The 16650-nt window shown below is 46.9% G+C and overlaps 1 protein-coding gene and 1 pseudogene across 2 annotated transcripts in view; both read left to right on the forward strand.

Annotated features, from left to right (window-relative positions):
* LOC142312225 (uncharacterized) overlaps positions 1–7101 on the forward strand; it is a 268034-nt pseudogene extending 260933 nt beyond the window's left edge.
* A 5541-nt stretch (positions 7102–12642) lies between these two features.
* The window catches only part of LOC142312223 (gastrula zinc finger protein XlCGF66.1-like), a 54984-nt gene continuing 50976 nt past the window's right edge, over positions 12643–16650 (forward strand). For both annotated transcript variants that reach the window (XM_075351132.1, XM_075351133.1), the window contains exon 1: positions 12643–12793. The gene's annotated coding sequence lies outside the window, so the exon portion shown is untranslated. The remainder of the gene's footprint in view (positions 12794–16650) is intronic.

The raw sequence follows: 16650 nt of genomic DNA on the forward strand, positions 1-16650 counted from the left end.
CTATTTTATTTTTTCCTATTTTGGTGATCTTTGTTGCCGCCGGCCGGGGCTTCATTACCTTTTTAGGTGTTTTTTTCCATCTGCTAATACAGTTTTAGGAGCTGTTTAGTTTAATCTTTGTGTGTATATCAATTTATGTGAATGTGTCCAAATTTTTAGAACAAGGATATTATCAATAAAATCTTAACAATAATTCTTATACTACTTTTCTTCAGCGCTGGTTTTTGAGGTTTTTTATCTTTAAAAAAATCTCTCAATTTTTTACTTATTTTTCCCTAGGCAACTTTTGGAGTCCTTTGCCATTAAACTAGCTGCAGAATTATTAGTAGTTGGGTCGAGCGCTTACCATTGTCCTAGGACAATTATTTTTATTAGACTAAACTGTCATTGAATAATTTAATTTTGCTACATAATATATTTCTATGGACATTTTAAGTAGAAATGTTCAAAAATAATAACTGGTTTTATTCTTGGCAGATGACGGTGACAGAAGATCAGGGAGAGAACTGAGATCTTCAATTTTTGAATTAGATGACTTTAAAATCATACAGGATACAACTAAAGTGAATGACATTACTCCAGATACACCATCATCTCTTCACAGTAAAGATCTATCAGCTAATCCTATGAAACAGGTCCTCTCTTCTGATTCATTACAGACTACTAAGAAAATTGGAAGTCACAAAAGAGGCATTAAAAAACCAACTCTTAAAGCAAAGAAGTCAATTTCACATTCAGAATGTGGAAATAGTTTTCTCCTGAAAACATCTTTTGTTCAAAATCAAAACATTTCCATGGAGGAGGAGAAGAGATTTTCTTGTACCAAGTGTGAGAGATACTTTAACCAGAAATCACTTCTTGTTAGGCATGAGAGAATTCATACTGAGGAGAAGCCTTTTTCATGTTCAGAATGTGGGAAATGTTTTGTACGTAAATCAGTTCTTGTTACACACCAGAGAACTCACACGGGGGAGAAGCCTTTTGCATGTTCAGTATGTGGGAAATGTTATGGAGATTCTTCACCTCTTTTTACCCACCAGAGAACTCACACAGGGGAAAAGCCATTTTCATGTTCAGAATGTGGGAAATGTTTTGTACAGAACTCCGATCTTGTTATACACCAGAGAACTCACACAGGGGAAAAGCCTTTTTCATGTTCAGAATGTGGGAAATGTTTTGTACGGAAATCAGCTCTTGTTATACACCAGAGAACTCACACAGGGGAGAAGCCTTTCTTATGTTCAGTATGTGGGAAATGTTATGGAGATTATTCAGCTCTTGTTATCCACCAGAGAACTCACACAGGGGAAAAGCCATTTTCATGTTCAGAATGTGGGAAATGTTTTTTACGGAAATCAGGTCTTGTTAAGCACCTCAGATCTCACACAGGGGAAAAGCCTTTTTCATGTTCAGAATGTGGGAAATGTTTTGTACAGAAATCAGATCTTGTTACACACCAGAGAACTCACACAGGGGAAAAGCCTTTTTCATGTTCAGAATGTGGGAAATGTTTTGTAGTGAAATCAGCTCTTGTTACACACCAGAGAACTCACACAGGGGAGAAGCCTTTCTTATGTTCAGTATGTGGGAAATGTTTTGTACTGAAATCAGCTCTTGTTATCCACCAGAGAACTCACACAGGGGAAAAGCCATTTTCATGTTCAGAATGTGGGAAATGTTTTGTACGGAACGCCAATCTTGTTAAGCACCACAGATCTCACACAGGGGAAAAGCCTTTTTCATGTTCAGAATGTGGGAAATGTTTTGTAGAGAAATCAGTTCTTTTTACACACCAGAGAACACACACAGGGGAGAAGCCTTTTTCATGTTCAATATGTGGGAAATGTTATGGAGATTATTCAGCTCTTGTTACCCACCAGAGAAATCACACAGGGGAAAAGCCATTTTCATGTTCGGAATGTGGGAAATGTTTTGTACGGAAATCAGATCTTGTTAGCCATCAAAAGACTCACACAGGGGAGAAGCCATTTTCATGTTCAGAATGTGAGAAATGTTTTGTACAGAAATCACATCTTGTTACACACCAGAGAACTCACACAGGGGTGAAGCCGTATTCATGTTCAGAATGTGGGAAATGTTTTATAACGAAATCACATCTTGTTAGTCATCAAAAGACTCACACAGGGGAAAAGTCTACAAATTGTGGGAAATGATTTGCTCAAAAATCACATCTTGTTAAACATCACACAGCACACAGAGGAGAAAAGCCATTTTCTTGTTCAGAACGTGAGAAATCTTTTAACCAGAAATCACATCTTATTACACACCAGAGAATTTACACTGGGGTGAAGCCATACTGATACCTAGATTTTGAAATCGAAATTATTTGAGAATCATATTTTGTTCACCATCAAAAATAACTCACATGGTGAGAAATGATACATTTTATTGACAAATTGTTTAAAAACCATATAACAGACCGTAGTATAATTGAATGACAAATGGAAATTACTTTAGAATGTGCCTTATATTTTGGACTATAACACACGCTTTGAACAAGAAAAAAAATCTTCCTAATAGGTGAATGCCTCTTACAGTCGGGAGGCAGCGTCCTGTAATGATGGAGAATGCTGACAATGTCCTTCCCAATTACTGAGAGAACTGCTCTCTCCTCCTGCCACACACTGATCTGTGCACAGCAGGAGATAAAGTTACAGAGACATGTACAGACGATGCAAGTCCTAAGTGAGCAGCTGAAAAAGTTTCCACCCCACTAGCTCCAGGTTCTTTCAGGTTATGTAATCAATCACATGACCTGAAAGGAATTGCAAAATGGGGTGAATGTAAATATTTAGCAGAGTTGTGTGTGTACACAATGATGAGTAGAAATGAGTGGACCCATGGAAGTCCAGGTTCTGTGAGTTTAGCTGGACTTTTTTAAAGTTTTCTGTTTTGGACTCGACCTCAACTTAATTTGAAGGCACTGATTGGCAGTTTGTGTCTCCACCCACATTCAGCTAGCCATAAAGAAAACACTTCCGGGGGAGGGCGTGGTTTTCTCTTTTAATTTTTTTTTGTGTGTCTGCACACTGCATCTGATCATGCTGTTGTTACCCTCAGTGTGAGCAGTTCAAACACTGCAAGCAGCTTGCACGGGGATGAGCATCAAGTATACCCAAGCACTGCACTGGTCGCTTAAGTGGTTTGCATACGGAAATCACCTGAACTCTGATTTCTGAAGTCTGTTCGGTACGAACGCCAAGCACCGAACATTAGGTTCGCTCATCTCTACTGATGAGCAAAGTGTGAATGATGTTTTGAACTTTTGACTTTCAGCCTTCATATCTCACCATCCCCTACAGCTTTGAGCGTGAGTCTTCCATCATTTTATAGACAATCATATTGGCTATCTCATACATAAATTTTACTTGCAACTATTTAGCATATGATTGGTTATGCAGATTCTTGTGATATCACTGCATTGTTTCCAATTTGCTCCTAAAAATCTGAATTTCCATTATTATTATTTTGTAAATCCAACTTTTGGCTTTCAACAGTGTCTGAACCCTTCTCGGCATGCTCTTAGTCAGATTCTAGCAAGTCTTGACCGAAATCTGATCCCAGGTTTACTCTACACGTTTCCAGTGTTGGTGCATACTAGGAAACTCACTTGGGTATGTATACAGCTTTATCTTTAACTCTACCCACAAGTGTTCAATTGGATTGAAGTCTGCTGTCAGTGGGGGGAGGCAATCCAGTACCCCTACTTTATTGTCACTTAACCATTTCTTCACCAATCTCAATGTGTTCTTCAATTCATTGTACTGATGAAAGACTGTCTTTCTTTTCATATCCATACTGCTCGAGTGTACAAAGTAACTTGTCTTGTAGGATACTCACTTATAGCTCAGCATTGAGACCACCATCAATCCTGGTCAAGTATCCAGTGACTTTGGCTGTGAAACAACCACATATCAGGTTGCCTGCATTGAACTTGACAGTTCCTTCAATTTTTCGATCCATAAACCCCTTTTTTCCTTGTTTTTTCCTGACCCACTTGCAAGATCAGAGCCTAGTCTATTCAGTTTCGTCTCATCCCTCCAAATCACCTGTTTTCTAACTTCTACTGTCCACTTTCATACTTTTTTAAAAACTTGAGTTGTTTCTTGTCACCATGTTGAAGTTGAGGTTTCTTCACCTTTATTTTGTGAAACGTGCTTCACGTGATGCTCGCATGGCCATCTGTGATTGCACTATTACGAAGCATATGAGCCATCTCTATTGCTGTGTTTTTTTCACCAGAACTGATAGACCTTGTGATGAGTCGACTTGTTGACGCCAATATTTTGCCTGAAAGTTCAAATCTTAGCTTTTGAATGGATGTATGGACTTCATTTCGTATTCTTCCAATTGTCATGGCACTCCTATGAAGCAGACTGGCAATTTTCTTGGTTAAGAAACTGTTATCGATGAGCTGGATGATGCTGTTTATCTTTTCTTGGGAAATCTTCACGGCTGCTCCTCGATTCGAACCAATGACCTGAGCTATGTTAGAACAGGTCGTAATTTGTAGTATACAGGAAGAAAAATATTTTTTCACCACCAAGAGCAAAACAGTAACAATGCAGTGACATGACAAGAATTTGTGTAACTAATCATATGCTAAATAGTTGTAAGTCTAATTTATGTATTAGACTAGAAGGTGGCCCGATTCTACGCATCGGGTATTCTAGAATTTACGTATTGTGTAGTTCATGTATGATTTTTGTTATAGATATAGATATATATATATATATATAGATAGATGTTGTTGTGTGTAGTTACCAAGTGTTTGTGTAGGGCGCTGTACATGTTCTGGGTGTTGTCTGGGTGTGGCGGGGGGTGAGAGCGGTGTTGTATGTGTGTTGCGTTGTTTGTGGAGCGCTGTGTGTCTGTCGCGTTGTGTGTGTGTGTGTGTTGCGTGGTTTGTGTGGGTGTGGTGTGTTTTGGGGGGAGGTATGTTTTGTGCAATGTGTGTGTTGTGCGGTATGTGCGTATATTTATGTATGCCGCGGTGTTTGTGTGTTGGGTGTTGTGTGTGTGCAGCGTTGTCTGTGTGTGTGGGTGTCTGTGTATGGCGGTGTTTGTGGTTCCCTGTGTGTGTGTGTGTTGGGGGGAGGTGTGCACCTCCCATCGCGCTCCATCCCCATCATGCTGCGCATTCCCCATCGTGCTCCATCCCCCATGCTGCACACCCCCCATCGTGCTCCATCCCCCATGCTGCGCACTCCCCATCGTGCTCCATCCTCCATGCTGCGCACTCCCCATCGTGCTCCATCCTCCATGCTGCGCACTCCCCATCATGCTCCATCCCCCATGCTGCGCACCCCCCATCGTGCTACATCCCCCATGCTGCGCACCCCCCATCGTGCTACATCCCCCATGCTGCGCACCCCCCATCGTGCTACATCCCCCATGCTGCGCACTCCCCATCGTGCTACATCCCCCATGCTGCGCACCCCCCATCGTGCTACATCCCTCATCATGCTACATCCCCCATCGTGCTACATCCCCCATGCTGCACACTCCCCATCGTGCTACATCCCCCATGCTGCGCACCCGCCATCGTGCTCCATCCGCCATGCTGCGCACTCCCCATCGTGCTACATCCGCCATGCTGCGCACTCACCATCGTGCTACATCCCCCATGCTGCGCACTCCCCATCGTGCTACATCCCCCATGCTGCGCACTCCCCATCGTGCTACATCCCCCATGCTGCGCACTCCCCATCGTGCTACATCCCCCATGCTGCGCACTCCCCATCGTGTTACATCCCCTATGCTGCGCACCCGCCATCGTGCTCCATCCCCCATGCTGCGCACTCCCCATCGTGCTACATCCCCCATGCTGCGCACTCCCCATCGTGCTACATCCCCCATGCTGCGCACTCCCCATCGTGCTACATCCCCCATGCTGCGCACTCCCCATCGTGCTACATCCCCCATCGTGCTACATCCCCCATGCTGCGCACTCCCCATCGTGCTACATCCCCCATGCTGCGCACCCGCCATCGTGCTCCATCCGCCATGCTGCGCACTCCCCATCGTGTTACATCCCCTATGCTGCGCACTCCCCATCATGCTACATCCCCCATGCTGCGCACCTCCCCATCGTGCTACATCCCCCATGCTGCACACACCCCATCGTGCTACATCCCCCATGCTGCGCACCTCCCCATCGTGCTCTATCCCCCATGCTGCACACTCCCCATCGTGCTCCATCCCCCATGCTGCACACTCCCCATCGTGCTACATCCCCCATGCTGCGCACTCCCCATCGTGCTACATCCCCCATGCTGCGCACTCCCCATCGTGCTACATCCTCCATGCTGCGCACTCCCCATCGTGCTACATCCCCCATGCTATAATAGTTCTCCTATTATACTCAGAGAGGAGTATAATAGGAGGACTGTAATAGGAGGAGTAGTCCTGGGGGGAGAGGAGTATAATGCCGGCTCCCTGCACATGTGTACCGGGAGCCGGTGTACACTGGTAACTATGATACACATCGGGTAACTAAGGGACCTTAGTTACCCGATGTGTATAATGGTTACCAGCGTTCACGGCCTCCGTCAAGATCCCAGCATCGCAAGGTTATGTCTGGCGCTGCTGGGATCCTGACGGAGCCGGTGTACACTGGTAACTATGATACACATCGGGTAAGTAAGGGACCTTAGTTACCCGATGTGTATAATGTTTACCAGCGTTCACGGCCTCCGTCAAGATCCCAGCATCGCAAGGTTATGTCTGGCGCTGCTGGGATCCTGACGGAGCCGGTGTACGCTGGTAACTATGATACACATCGGGTAACCAAGGGACCTTAGTTATTCGATGTGTATAATGGTTACCAGCGTTCACGGGCTCCGTCAAGATCCCAGCATCGCAAGGTTATGTGTGGCGCTGCTGGGATCGTGACGGAGCCGGTGTAGAAGCAAGCGATATCCCAGGATGTTGTGAGTGTGTGGATGTGATGTGTGAGGTGTGTGTGAGAGTGAGTGTGATCTGATGTGTGTGTGTGTACTCACCTGGGAGTCGGAGCTCCGTGTCAGTTGGGCCAGAGCGAGCGTGCATTGCGTGAGGGGGGCGGGGCCTGCAGAGAGCCGGGGCGAGAGGCCAATCCGTGTGGGGGGGCGGGGCCATAGCGAGCCCAGCGGCCAATCAGCTTTGTGTCACTGTAAGGACACAATTTTGGAGCATGACAGACAGACAGAATAAGGCAATTATATATATAGATAGCCAAGATGATTGTTTAAAATGATGGTAGTCTCATGTTTAAAGCTGTAGTGGATAGTGAGATATGGATCCTGAAAGTCAAAAGTGCAAATCATTGTTACCCTTTGGCTCCTCAGTATATGATGTACAGTATATATGTAGCAGATATGTAGCGCTATGTGAATATAAATCTGCATATGTAGCAGAGCTGAGTGTGCATGTACTGTCAATGCAGCAGTGTTATGTGTGTATATATGTGCGCTACAGAGTGCTCTTTAATGTCTATACTGTGAAGCTATATGCAATAAAACACCTGGTGCAGAGAAACACTAACAATAAATTTACTACTACCCTATTCTACCATAGTGCATTAAACTTTGTGATATTGACGCTCCTTTTTAGATCTCCAGGGAAGATTTAATTAGTTGTAAAGTTGTTTTTCCTATCTGGTACTGCTAAACCTCGCGTGCGTCTTATGTAAGGTGCACTTTATCGTGCAAATATACATCATAATAAAACTACAATTGTTTTCAATCTAATATATAAAGCTGTGTGTGTGTGTGTGTGTGTGTGTGTGTGTGTGTGTGTGTGTGTGTGTGTGTGTGTGTGTGTATGTATATATGTCCGGGATTGGTATCTGCACCGTTGCAGCTACAGCCACAAAATTTTGCACACTCACACGTGTGGACCCCGAGAGTGTCATAGGCTAAGTTTTGAGGGGAAATTTTAACCCCGAGCTTTACAGTTATTCGCCAAAAAACCTGCCTCCATTAAAGCGAATGGAGCTGGGAGCCACAGTGCAGGCAGAACTTCAGAAGAATGCGCAGCCACGCCCTTATATGGAAGTTGGCGTGTCACAATGCAGCCAGGGAAAGAGACAGACACCGACAAGGAAAGAGGCAGACACAGACAGCGTAAGAAACAGACAGACTGGTAAGAGACAGACACAGACAAAGAGACAGACTGACAGGGGAAGAGACAGGAAAACAGAGGGACAGGTTAAGAGACTGACACAGACAGGTAAAGAGACAGACACAGGGAAAGAGACAGACAGGGAAAGAAAGGGAAAGAGACAGACAGGGTAAGACAGACAAAGAGACAGACACAGGGAAAGAGACAGAGGGAAAGAGACAGACAGGGAAAGTGACAGAGATAGTTAGACAGACAGGGAAAGAGATTGAGACAGACTGAGAAAGAGAGAGACAGACAGGGTAAGAGAAAGACAGACAAAGAGAGAGACAGAGATATATACAGAGGGGGAGACAGATATTATAATTGCATTTATATCTATTTGTTTTGTGGTTTCTATTTTGTTAACAGCAGTTATTAACCCGGGCGAATGTGTGTGTATATGTCCGGGATTGGCATCTGCACCGTCGCAGCTACAGCCACAAAATTTTGCACACTCACACGTCTGGACCCCGAGAGCGTCATAGGCTATGTTGTGAGGCGAAATTTTAACCCCGCGCATTCCAATTTACCAATCAATTTTGCCCCTATCTACATAATGGGGAAAAAGTGAAACGAAAAGTGTATCCGCACCGTCGCATTTACAATCACAAACTTTTGCACACTCACACAACTGGACCCCGAAAGCATCATAGGCTATGTTGTGAGGCGAAATTTTAACCCCTCGCATTCCAATTTACCAATCAATTTTGCCCCTATCTACATAATGGGGAAAAAGTTAAACGAAAAGTGTATCCACAGCGTCGCATTTGCAATCACAAAATTTTGCACAGACACCTCATGTGACCCACACATGGAATATCTAAGTTTTCTCATTATTGGTTAAATTGAACTTTTCAACAAAAATTTCAAATATTTCTGAATTTCTGCACACATGTATCTTGGGATCATATGCAGGAATTAATTTGCATAAATCCAAAAGGTTCTTTCTGAGTTTAATTCCTAACTTAGCCTGATCTATTTTTAGAAACTGATCGTCGCCATTTTCTCCTCTCTGCACATGTCCTTCTCTGGCTCCTCCCCCTTCTGGCTCCTCTATGGAATTTCCTTCTTCTCCAACATCCTTTCCTGCTTCATTTCCTGTGTCCTGAAGGTCACCTTCAATAGACAGCACATGTCTGTGGCCACCTTGGGGACGATTTTCATTAGAGACATTACAGACAGAATCATTTTCTGACAATTCAGGTTGTCCATTTCCACAATCTTTAAATTTCTCTAACACTAACTTGGGAAATTCATGGACCAAAGACAGACATTCCTGCTTTTCTTTTTCTCTTGATTAAAAGACACCGTAGATTGTACACGTGAATTCTCAAGTTCACACTCCCCATAAAGGCTTACCCAGAGCTCCTCTACATTAGAAATATCTGAGTATGTGAACTGTAATTTACTTTGTTTAGAAAAAAAAAGAGATAAAATCCATTTTCTTACCTGGAATGACCCAACCGTGAATGGATGATCCCCTGAGACTTGATTCACCTCGTTCAGAATGTTCAATACTTTATGGACTGACTTATCCTGTTCCTTCAAAGACACGTCAAAGGATGATCTTCTGTGGCTTTACGAACTCTTCAGCGTTCATGTAAAAAAAAAAACACTCATGCGACTTGAAGCCTTATCCGTATTTTTAGGTCCTGCGTGATTTTTAACATAAAATTGTCGATTCCTGATACTTTGCAAGAGGTATTAGCATTACTTCTGTATCTGCCCCCCCTTGTGCAAAGTGAAGGAATTAGTACAAAAGATGAAAAAAAAATCAAGAATGGCTGGCTCACCAAAACGTTAAAAATATATATCCCTTTAAATATATTTTTCTTTATATACGCGATAAGATATAAGAACCGATAAACTTCAAAAATGTAATAATAAATAATGTATTTATATTGACTAAAAATGATTGACAAAAAAAGAAGAGTTGATTAATTACAGAGAAGGAAAACAATATTCTTCGTTAGCTTACGTGAGGAGTTAATATATAGTCCATGTCTTTACTAAATCAATAGAAGTCTTCATTCATCTTTCCCAGGTTCCTGAATGGATAGGCAAGCGTGATATACTGTAGACCTGACAGCATGTGTTGCTTCATCTTGGATGGATGGATGGTTTTGACCCCCAGCAGCTTTGACATGTGTGTAGTTCGACTCTCCGGAGCAAGAGTCCCCCTCCCACCATGTGTCATGTTATATATGCAGCTGTTCAAAACCATATAGGGAGATTCTGCTGAATGCATGATGTAAGCCTCTGGAAGCTTCCAGATAGTCTATATATATTCAATGTCAGCATCTATCTATATTCAATACAGACTCAAAATATTAATTTCTATAAGTACTGTTATCAATATTCTGCCATCTATTATCTGGATGTATTATATTATAAATTATTTGATAAATGTAAACTTTTTACTCTGAGCTCGGGGAAGAGAAACTGGAGAGCGCCGGACCTCCGAGACTGGGCTCAGGGCAGAGAAACCAGAGAGCGCCGGATCCCCGGGACTGAGCTCATGGCAGAAAAACCAGAGCACACCGGACCCCGGGGACTGAGGTCAGGGCAGAGAAACCAGAGAGTGCCGGACCCCCGGGACTGAGCTCAGGGCAGAGAAACCGGAGAGCGCCGGACCCCCGGAACTGAGCACAGGGCAGAGAAACCAGAGAGTGCCGGACCCCTGGGACTGAGCTCAGGGCAGAGAAACCAGAGAGTGCCGGACCGCTGGGACTGAGCTCAGGGCAGAGAAACCAGAGAGTACCGGACCCCCGGGACTGAGCTCAGGGCAGAGAAACCAGAGAGCGCCGCACCCCGGGACTGAGCTCAGGGCAGAGAAATGGGGGAGAAAGGAGAAAACGGGATGAGCCAAGAGGGGAAAACACAATAATATATCCACACGGCTCCGGTCCTACACCTCATTCACATGGCTCAATTTCATATACACATCGTTCACACATGGCTCTGGTCTGTAAACCTAATTGACACTCAGCTGAATAACTCTATGCGTATAATATCTGGTGCCATTAGACCTACACCTGTTCACTGGTTACCTGTCCTAAGTCATATCGCATGGGCAAATCTAAGAAGACAAAAGCTCCTACTTAAAGAATACACTAAAGTTGTGAATAATGAAAAACTTCCAATACACCAAAATATCAGAGATGTTACAATACAACGATTGAAATCCAGACATCCACCCATCCGAACTGCAATCACCTTGCATGAACAAGACTTCAATTTAGAGGAGAAATGGGGAGAACTTTGGGTCAATGTAGTAGACGGTGATCCCCAAATGTTCCCCAATTTACAAAACCCTCCACCAGGCTTCAATCTACCAAGGAAAACATGGGTTACTCTAAATCGTATCAGAACAAACTTTGGCGTCTGTGCAGATTTTATGTATAAGTGGGGAAAATATGACTCTCCGACCTGTGACTGTGGAGCAGATCGTCAAACTATCCAGCACATTGTTGAGGAGCCCCCTGAGATCCTACCATGGTGACAAGAAGGATTTCTATACTGGAAATGATAACGCTATTGCATATATAGAAAATCTTGATATTCGACTTTGATTTTTATCCTTTTGATATTTTTCAATCATTGTCTATTGCCTGGTGTTTATTTTTATATGATGGTAAGATATACGTTCATACGATTAAATAAATCTGGTCTGTACACATCGTCCATGTGTGGCTTTGTACACGCGTGACTCCACTGGATAAACATCGTACACTCACGGCTCTGCTCCGTACACCTCGTACACACACGGCTCTGCTCCGTACACCTCGTACACACACGGCTCTGCTCCATACACCTCGTACACACAGCTCTGCTCCGTACACCTCGTACACACACGGCTCTGCTCCGTACACCTCGTACACACACGGCTCTGGTCCGTACACCTCGTACACACACGGCTCTGCTCCGTACACCTCGTACACACACGGCTCTGCTCCGTACACCTCGTACACACACGGCTCCGCTCCGTACACCTCGTACACACGGCTCTGCTCCGTACACCTCGTACACACAGCTCTGCTCCGTACACCTCGTACACACAGCTCTGCTCCGTACACCTCGTACACACACGGCTCCGCTCCGTACACCTCGTACACACACGGCTCCGCTCCGTACACCTCGTACACACACGGCTCCGCTCCGTACACCTCGTACACACACGGCTCCGCTCCGTACACCTCGTACACAGCACAGCAGAGTCCTGCATACACTGAGGAGCTGATCATGTGACCCCTGACTCCTCCCCTCCATGTGACATCATCACAGGTCCTGGAAGCACAGAGCAGCCATATATCTAGTGTGAAGCGCTGCATGTGGGTTGACAGTACAGAATGTACTGGCTGCTTCCAGGTTAGTGGGCGTGACTGGCTTGGTTGGTGGGTGTGGCGATGTTTCTTCCCGTCCACTATAATCATGCAGGCTCCACCCCCGGCACCCCAGACCCCGCTTCTATTATAAAAAACAATATGTCCACGTGGACTAACAAGTAAATAATGTTTATTCTGTCTGGAAATAAGGGACTACATTTTGAACATGCCCCCTATCATGTGACAGAAATGACATCATACCTGGAAGGAGCTCGTACAGTCTAGAATCTACCCTGCAGGAGGAGGTATGTGGAGATTCCCCATTACTGGAGCAGGGGGGGCATTAACCCCTTCAGCTCTGAGACTTTCTTGGGGGTTTTCTCTCGCTGATTTCTATGACTCGTGAGGTTTTTGTTCCTTTTCCTCTGATAGATACAGACGCCCCAACTATGAGAGGCCGGAAGTGAGGAAACCCGTCTGCCCTCAGCCCCTTTCCTGCCCTCAGTCCTCGGCCCCTTTCTGTCCTCGGCCCCTTTCTGTCCTCAGCCCCTTTCCTGCCCTCAGTCCTCGGCCCCTTTCCTGCCCTCGGTCCTCGGCTCCTTTCCTGCCCTCGGTCCTCGGCCCCTTTCCTGCCCTCGGTCCTCGGCCCCTTTCCTGCCCTCGGTCCTCGGCCCCTTTCCTGCCCTCGGTCCTCGGCCCCTTTCCTGCCCTCAGTCCTCGGCCCCTTTCCTGCCCTCGGTCCTCGCCCCTTTCCTGCCCTCGGTCCTCGGCCCCTTTCCTGCCCTCGGTCCCTCGACCCCTTTTCTGCCCTCGGTCCCTCGACCCCTTTTGCTTTCTGTCCTCAGTCCCTTTCCTTCCCTCGGTCCCCTTTCTGCCCCAACACAGTGTAATGTTCCCCCCTCACAACTCTACAGCAGTGATAGGACACACCGTGTTCCTCTCTATATTTTTCTCCTCGCCCCTTATCACCATTCACCATTTCTTCAGCGCTCTATTGGGAGACCCAGACGATTGGGGTATAGCTACTGCCTCCGGAGGCCACACAAAGCACTACACTAAAAAGTGCAAGGCCCCTCCCCTTCTGGCTATACCCCCCCCGTGGTATCACGGGTTCTCCAGTTTTCAAGCTTTGTGCGAAGGAGGTCAGACATCCATGCATAGCTCCACAGATTTTAGTCAGCAGTAGCTGCTGACTATTTCGGATGGAAGAAAAGAGGGCCCATATAGGGCCCCCAGCATGCTCCCTTCTCACCCGTTGATGGTGTTGTAAGGTTGAGGTACCTATTGCTGGTACGGAGGCTGGAGCCCACATGCTGCTTTCCTTCCACATCCCCCTGGGGGGCTCTGAGGAAGTGGGATCCTGCCGGCCTCAAAGCTCTGACGCCGGGCTCCATCCACAGACCCATTTGAACCTGCTGGATACGGAGCTGGAGTACCGTTCAGGGACATGGCCCTGCACCATTACAGGTACTCTGTGTCCCCGGACACACAGACACAGCACACTCCAGTCTTGCTGGGTGTGCTAGTGCGCCGGGGACAGTAAAGGGTTACAGTCACTGCAGCTTTGCTGAGTGACTTTGTGTATTGGGAACTACCGCGCCGGACGCTCCGGGAGCGGCGGCGCGGCTGGGACTTGTAGTTCGCCGGGGACTGGGCGCCGACCGCGCTTTTACGGCGGCGGCGCTTATAAATCCAGTCCCCGGCTTCTGCGGCCTAGTGCCGCTTCGTTCCCGCCCCCTCCCTGTCACTCAGGGAAGGAGACAGACGCTGAGCAATCAGCAGCGCCGAGGGCTGGAGCTTTATTTACATGCTCCAGCCCTCTCACTGCACACTGTCGGACGCCGGATTCCCGCTCTGACTTGGGGCACACCCACGGCCCGCCCCTCCTCACACGAGCTGGGGAAGACGCCGGCAGCCATTACTGCAGTCCGAGCTCGGACTTTCGGCAACCAGGCAGGACGGTGGCGACCATACACCCGCTTATAGGCGGGCGGTAAGCGGCACACATAGTGCTGACCCCAATATATACTGCAGTGTGTACATGTGTATTTTAACTGCATAGGTCGCTATATGCCCGCTTGGAGAGCGACACATCAGCAGCAGGAAAGCAGGTGTGCTAAGGCACAGGCTTTCTAGGCTGCTTGTATTGCACGTACTGAAGTGTTCATTTGTGTTCATACTTGTATGCTATACATTGCACTGTACAGTCGCTAGTCTTAGCTATATTCTCCTGGAATGGCTAGACTACAGCAGCAGAAAACCAAGGGTGCTGGGGCACAGGTTTTTTTCTATGCTGCTTGTATTGCATGGGCTGCAGTGGGCATTTGTACTTGTGCTTGTATGCTATACATTGCACTGTATGGTCACTCTTCTGGGCTATATTCCCCTAGATGACTAGTCTACAGCTGCAGAAGAGCAGAGGTGCCAGGGCACAGGCTTCTATGCTGCTTGTATTGCTTGTGCTGCAGTGTTCATTTGTACTTTATGCTTGTATGCTATACATTGCACTGTACGGTCACCAATCTTGGCTATATACTTCTAGATGGCTAGTCGGCAGCGGCAAAAAAGCAACACAGATTTTCGGTGCTGTTTTTACTACATGGGATGCTGTTCATGACACCGTCCCATTGTGTGCATGCTCCCCTGTAGCACTTCGTCTGCCGGGGTCTCTAGCACTTCGTCTGCCGGGGTCTCTACTAGTCGTGGCCAAAGAAACCACCTGTCATCCCTGTCCAAGGACAGGGACGGAGTTGCAGTTTCGACAGATATATTGTCATAAGATAGAGACTTGCAGTCCAGACAGGCCATGGGCAATCTTCCTGACCAACCTCATTTGGAACGGGGGGGTCCCAGGAGGACTCTCTGTATGATAAGGCAGCTCTCCAGGACTTTGATCCTGACATCGCTATCGATCCGGATACACCGGATGGTAACGCCATACGGAATGATCCTATAGCGTCCATCAATGGAAGGTTGGATCTTTCTCCCTCAGCTCCCCCAGTGGAGGAGTCAGCTTCACAGCAGGAGAAGTCCCTTTTCAGTATCTCAAACGGATATTGAGTATTTTTCTGGCCACGCTGACTTCAGAGAAGCAGTCCAGAAACACCACGCTTACCAGATAAGCGTCTTCTCCAAACGTTTTTATGATACACGTTATCCCTTTTCCCCTGACGTGGTCAAGCGCTGGACCTAGGGTCCAAAGGTGGATTCTCCAATCTCCAGGCTTGCGTCTAGAGCCATAGTTGCACTGGAGATGGGGCTTCAATCAAAGATGCCATTCACAGACAGATGGACTCTGGTTGAAATCTGTCTAGGGGGCTATCGGCGTGTCGGTTGCTCCGGCATTCACAGCCGTATAGGCAACCTAACCTTTTCAGCTGTTCTTGCGCAGCTGGCCTTGAGCACATGTACATCTGTACCGCAGAGGCGTCCGTAACCCCGTAATGTCTGCACTGCGACTTACCCTATTAATGCTGTCCTAAACGTACAGTCGAGGTTTCGGTCCTTCCCAAGCTCGGGCAGGTCCCAATTGTCCTCGTGCAAAAGGGCTACAAAACCTCAGACGGGCTCAGATTCCGGCCGGGCTCAATCACGCCCAAGGAAGGCAGCCGGAGGAACCGCTACCAAGGCGGTCTCCTCATGTCTCTCAGCTCTCTCTCTCTCTCTCCGCATCCGCGGTTGATGGCAGACTCCCCCGCCTTTGGCGACAGTTAGCTGCCACAGGTCACAGACCGGTGGGTGACGGACATTGTGCTCACGTGCACAGGACAGTGTTCTGTTCTCGTCCTCCGACTCCATCCTTCAGAACGGCCCCACCTCCCCTCCGAGCAGATGCCCTGCTGCAGGCGGTGGACGCTCTAAGAGCAGAAGGAGTGGTGATCCCTGTCCCCCCTCAGGAACGAGGGCGAGGGTTTGTACTCCAATCTCTTTGTGGCTCCAAAAAAGGACGGCTCCTTCCGTCCTGTTCTGGACCTAAAACTGCTCAACAAGCATGCGAACGCCAGGCGGTTCCGGATGGAATCCCTCCGATCCGTCATTACCTCAATGTCTCGAGGAGACTTCCTTGCCTCAACAGACATCAAAGATGCCTATCTCCACGTGCCAATTGCTACGGAGCACCAACGTTTTCTACGTTTTGTGATAGGAGACGACCATCTTCAGT

Source organism: Anomaloglossus baeobatrachus, chromosome 5 (genome assembly GCF_048569485.1).
Source record: "Anomaloglossus baeobatrachus isolate aAnoBae1 chromosome 5, aAnoBae1.hap1, whole genome shotgun sequence".
Lineage (NCBI taxonomy): Eukaryota > Metazoa > Chordata > Amphibia > Anura > Aromobatidae > Anomaloglossus > Anomaloglossus baeobatrachus.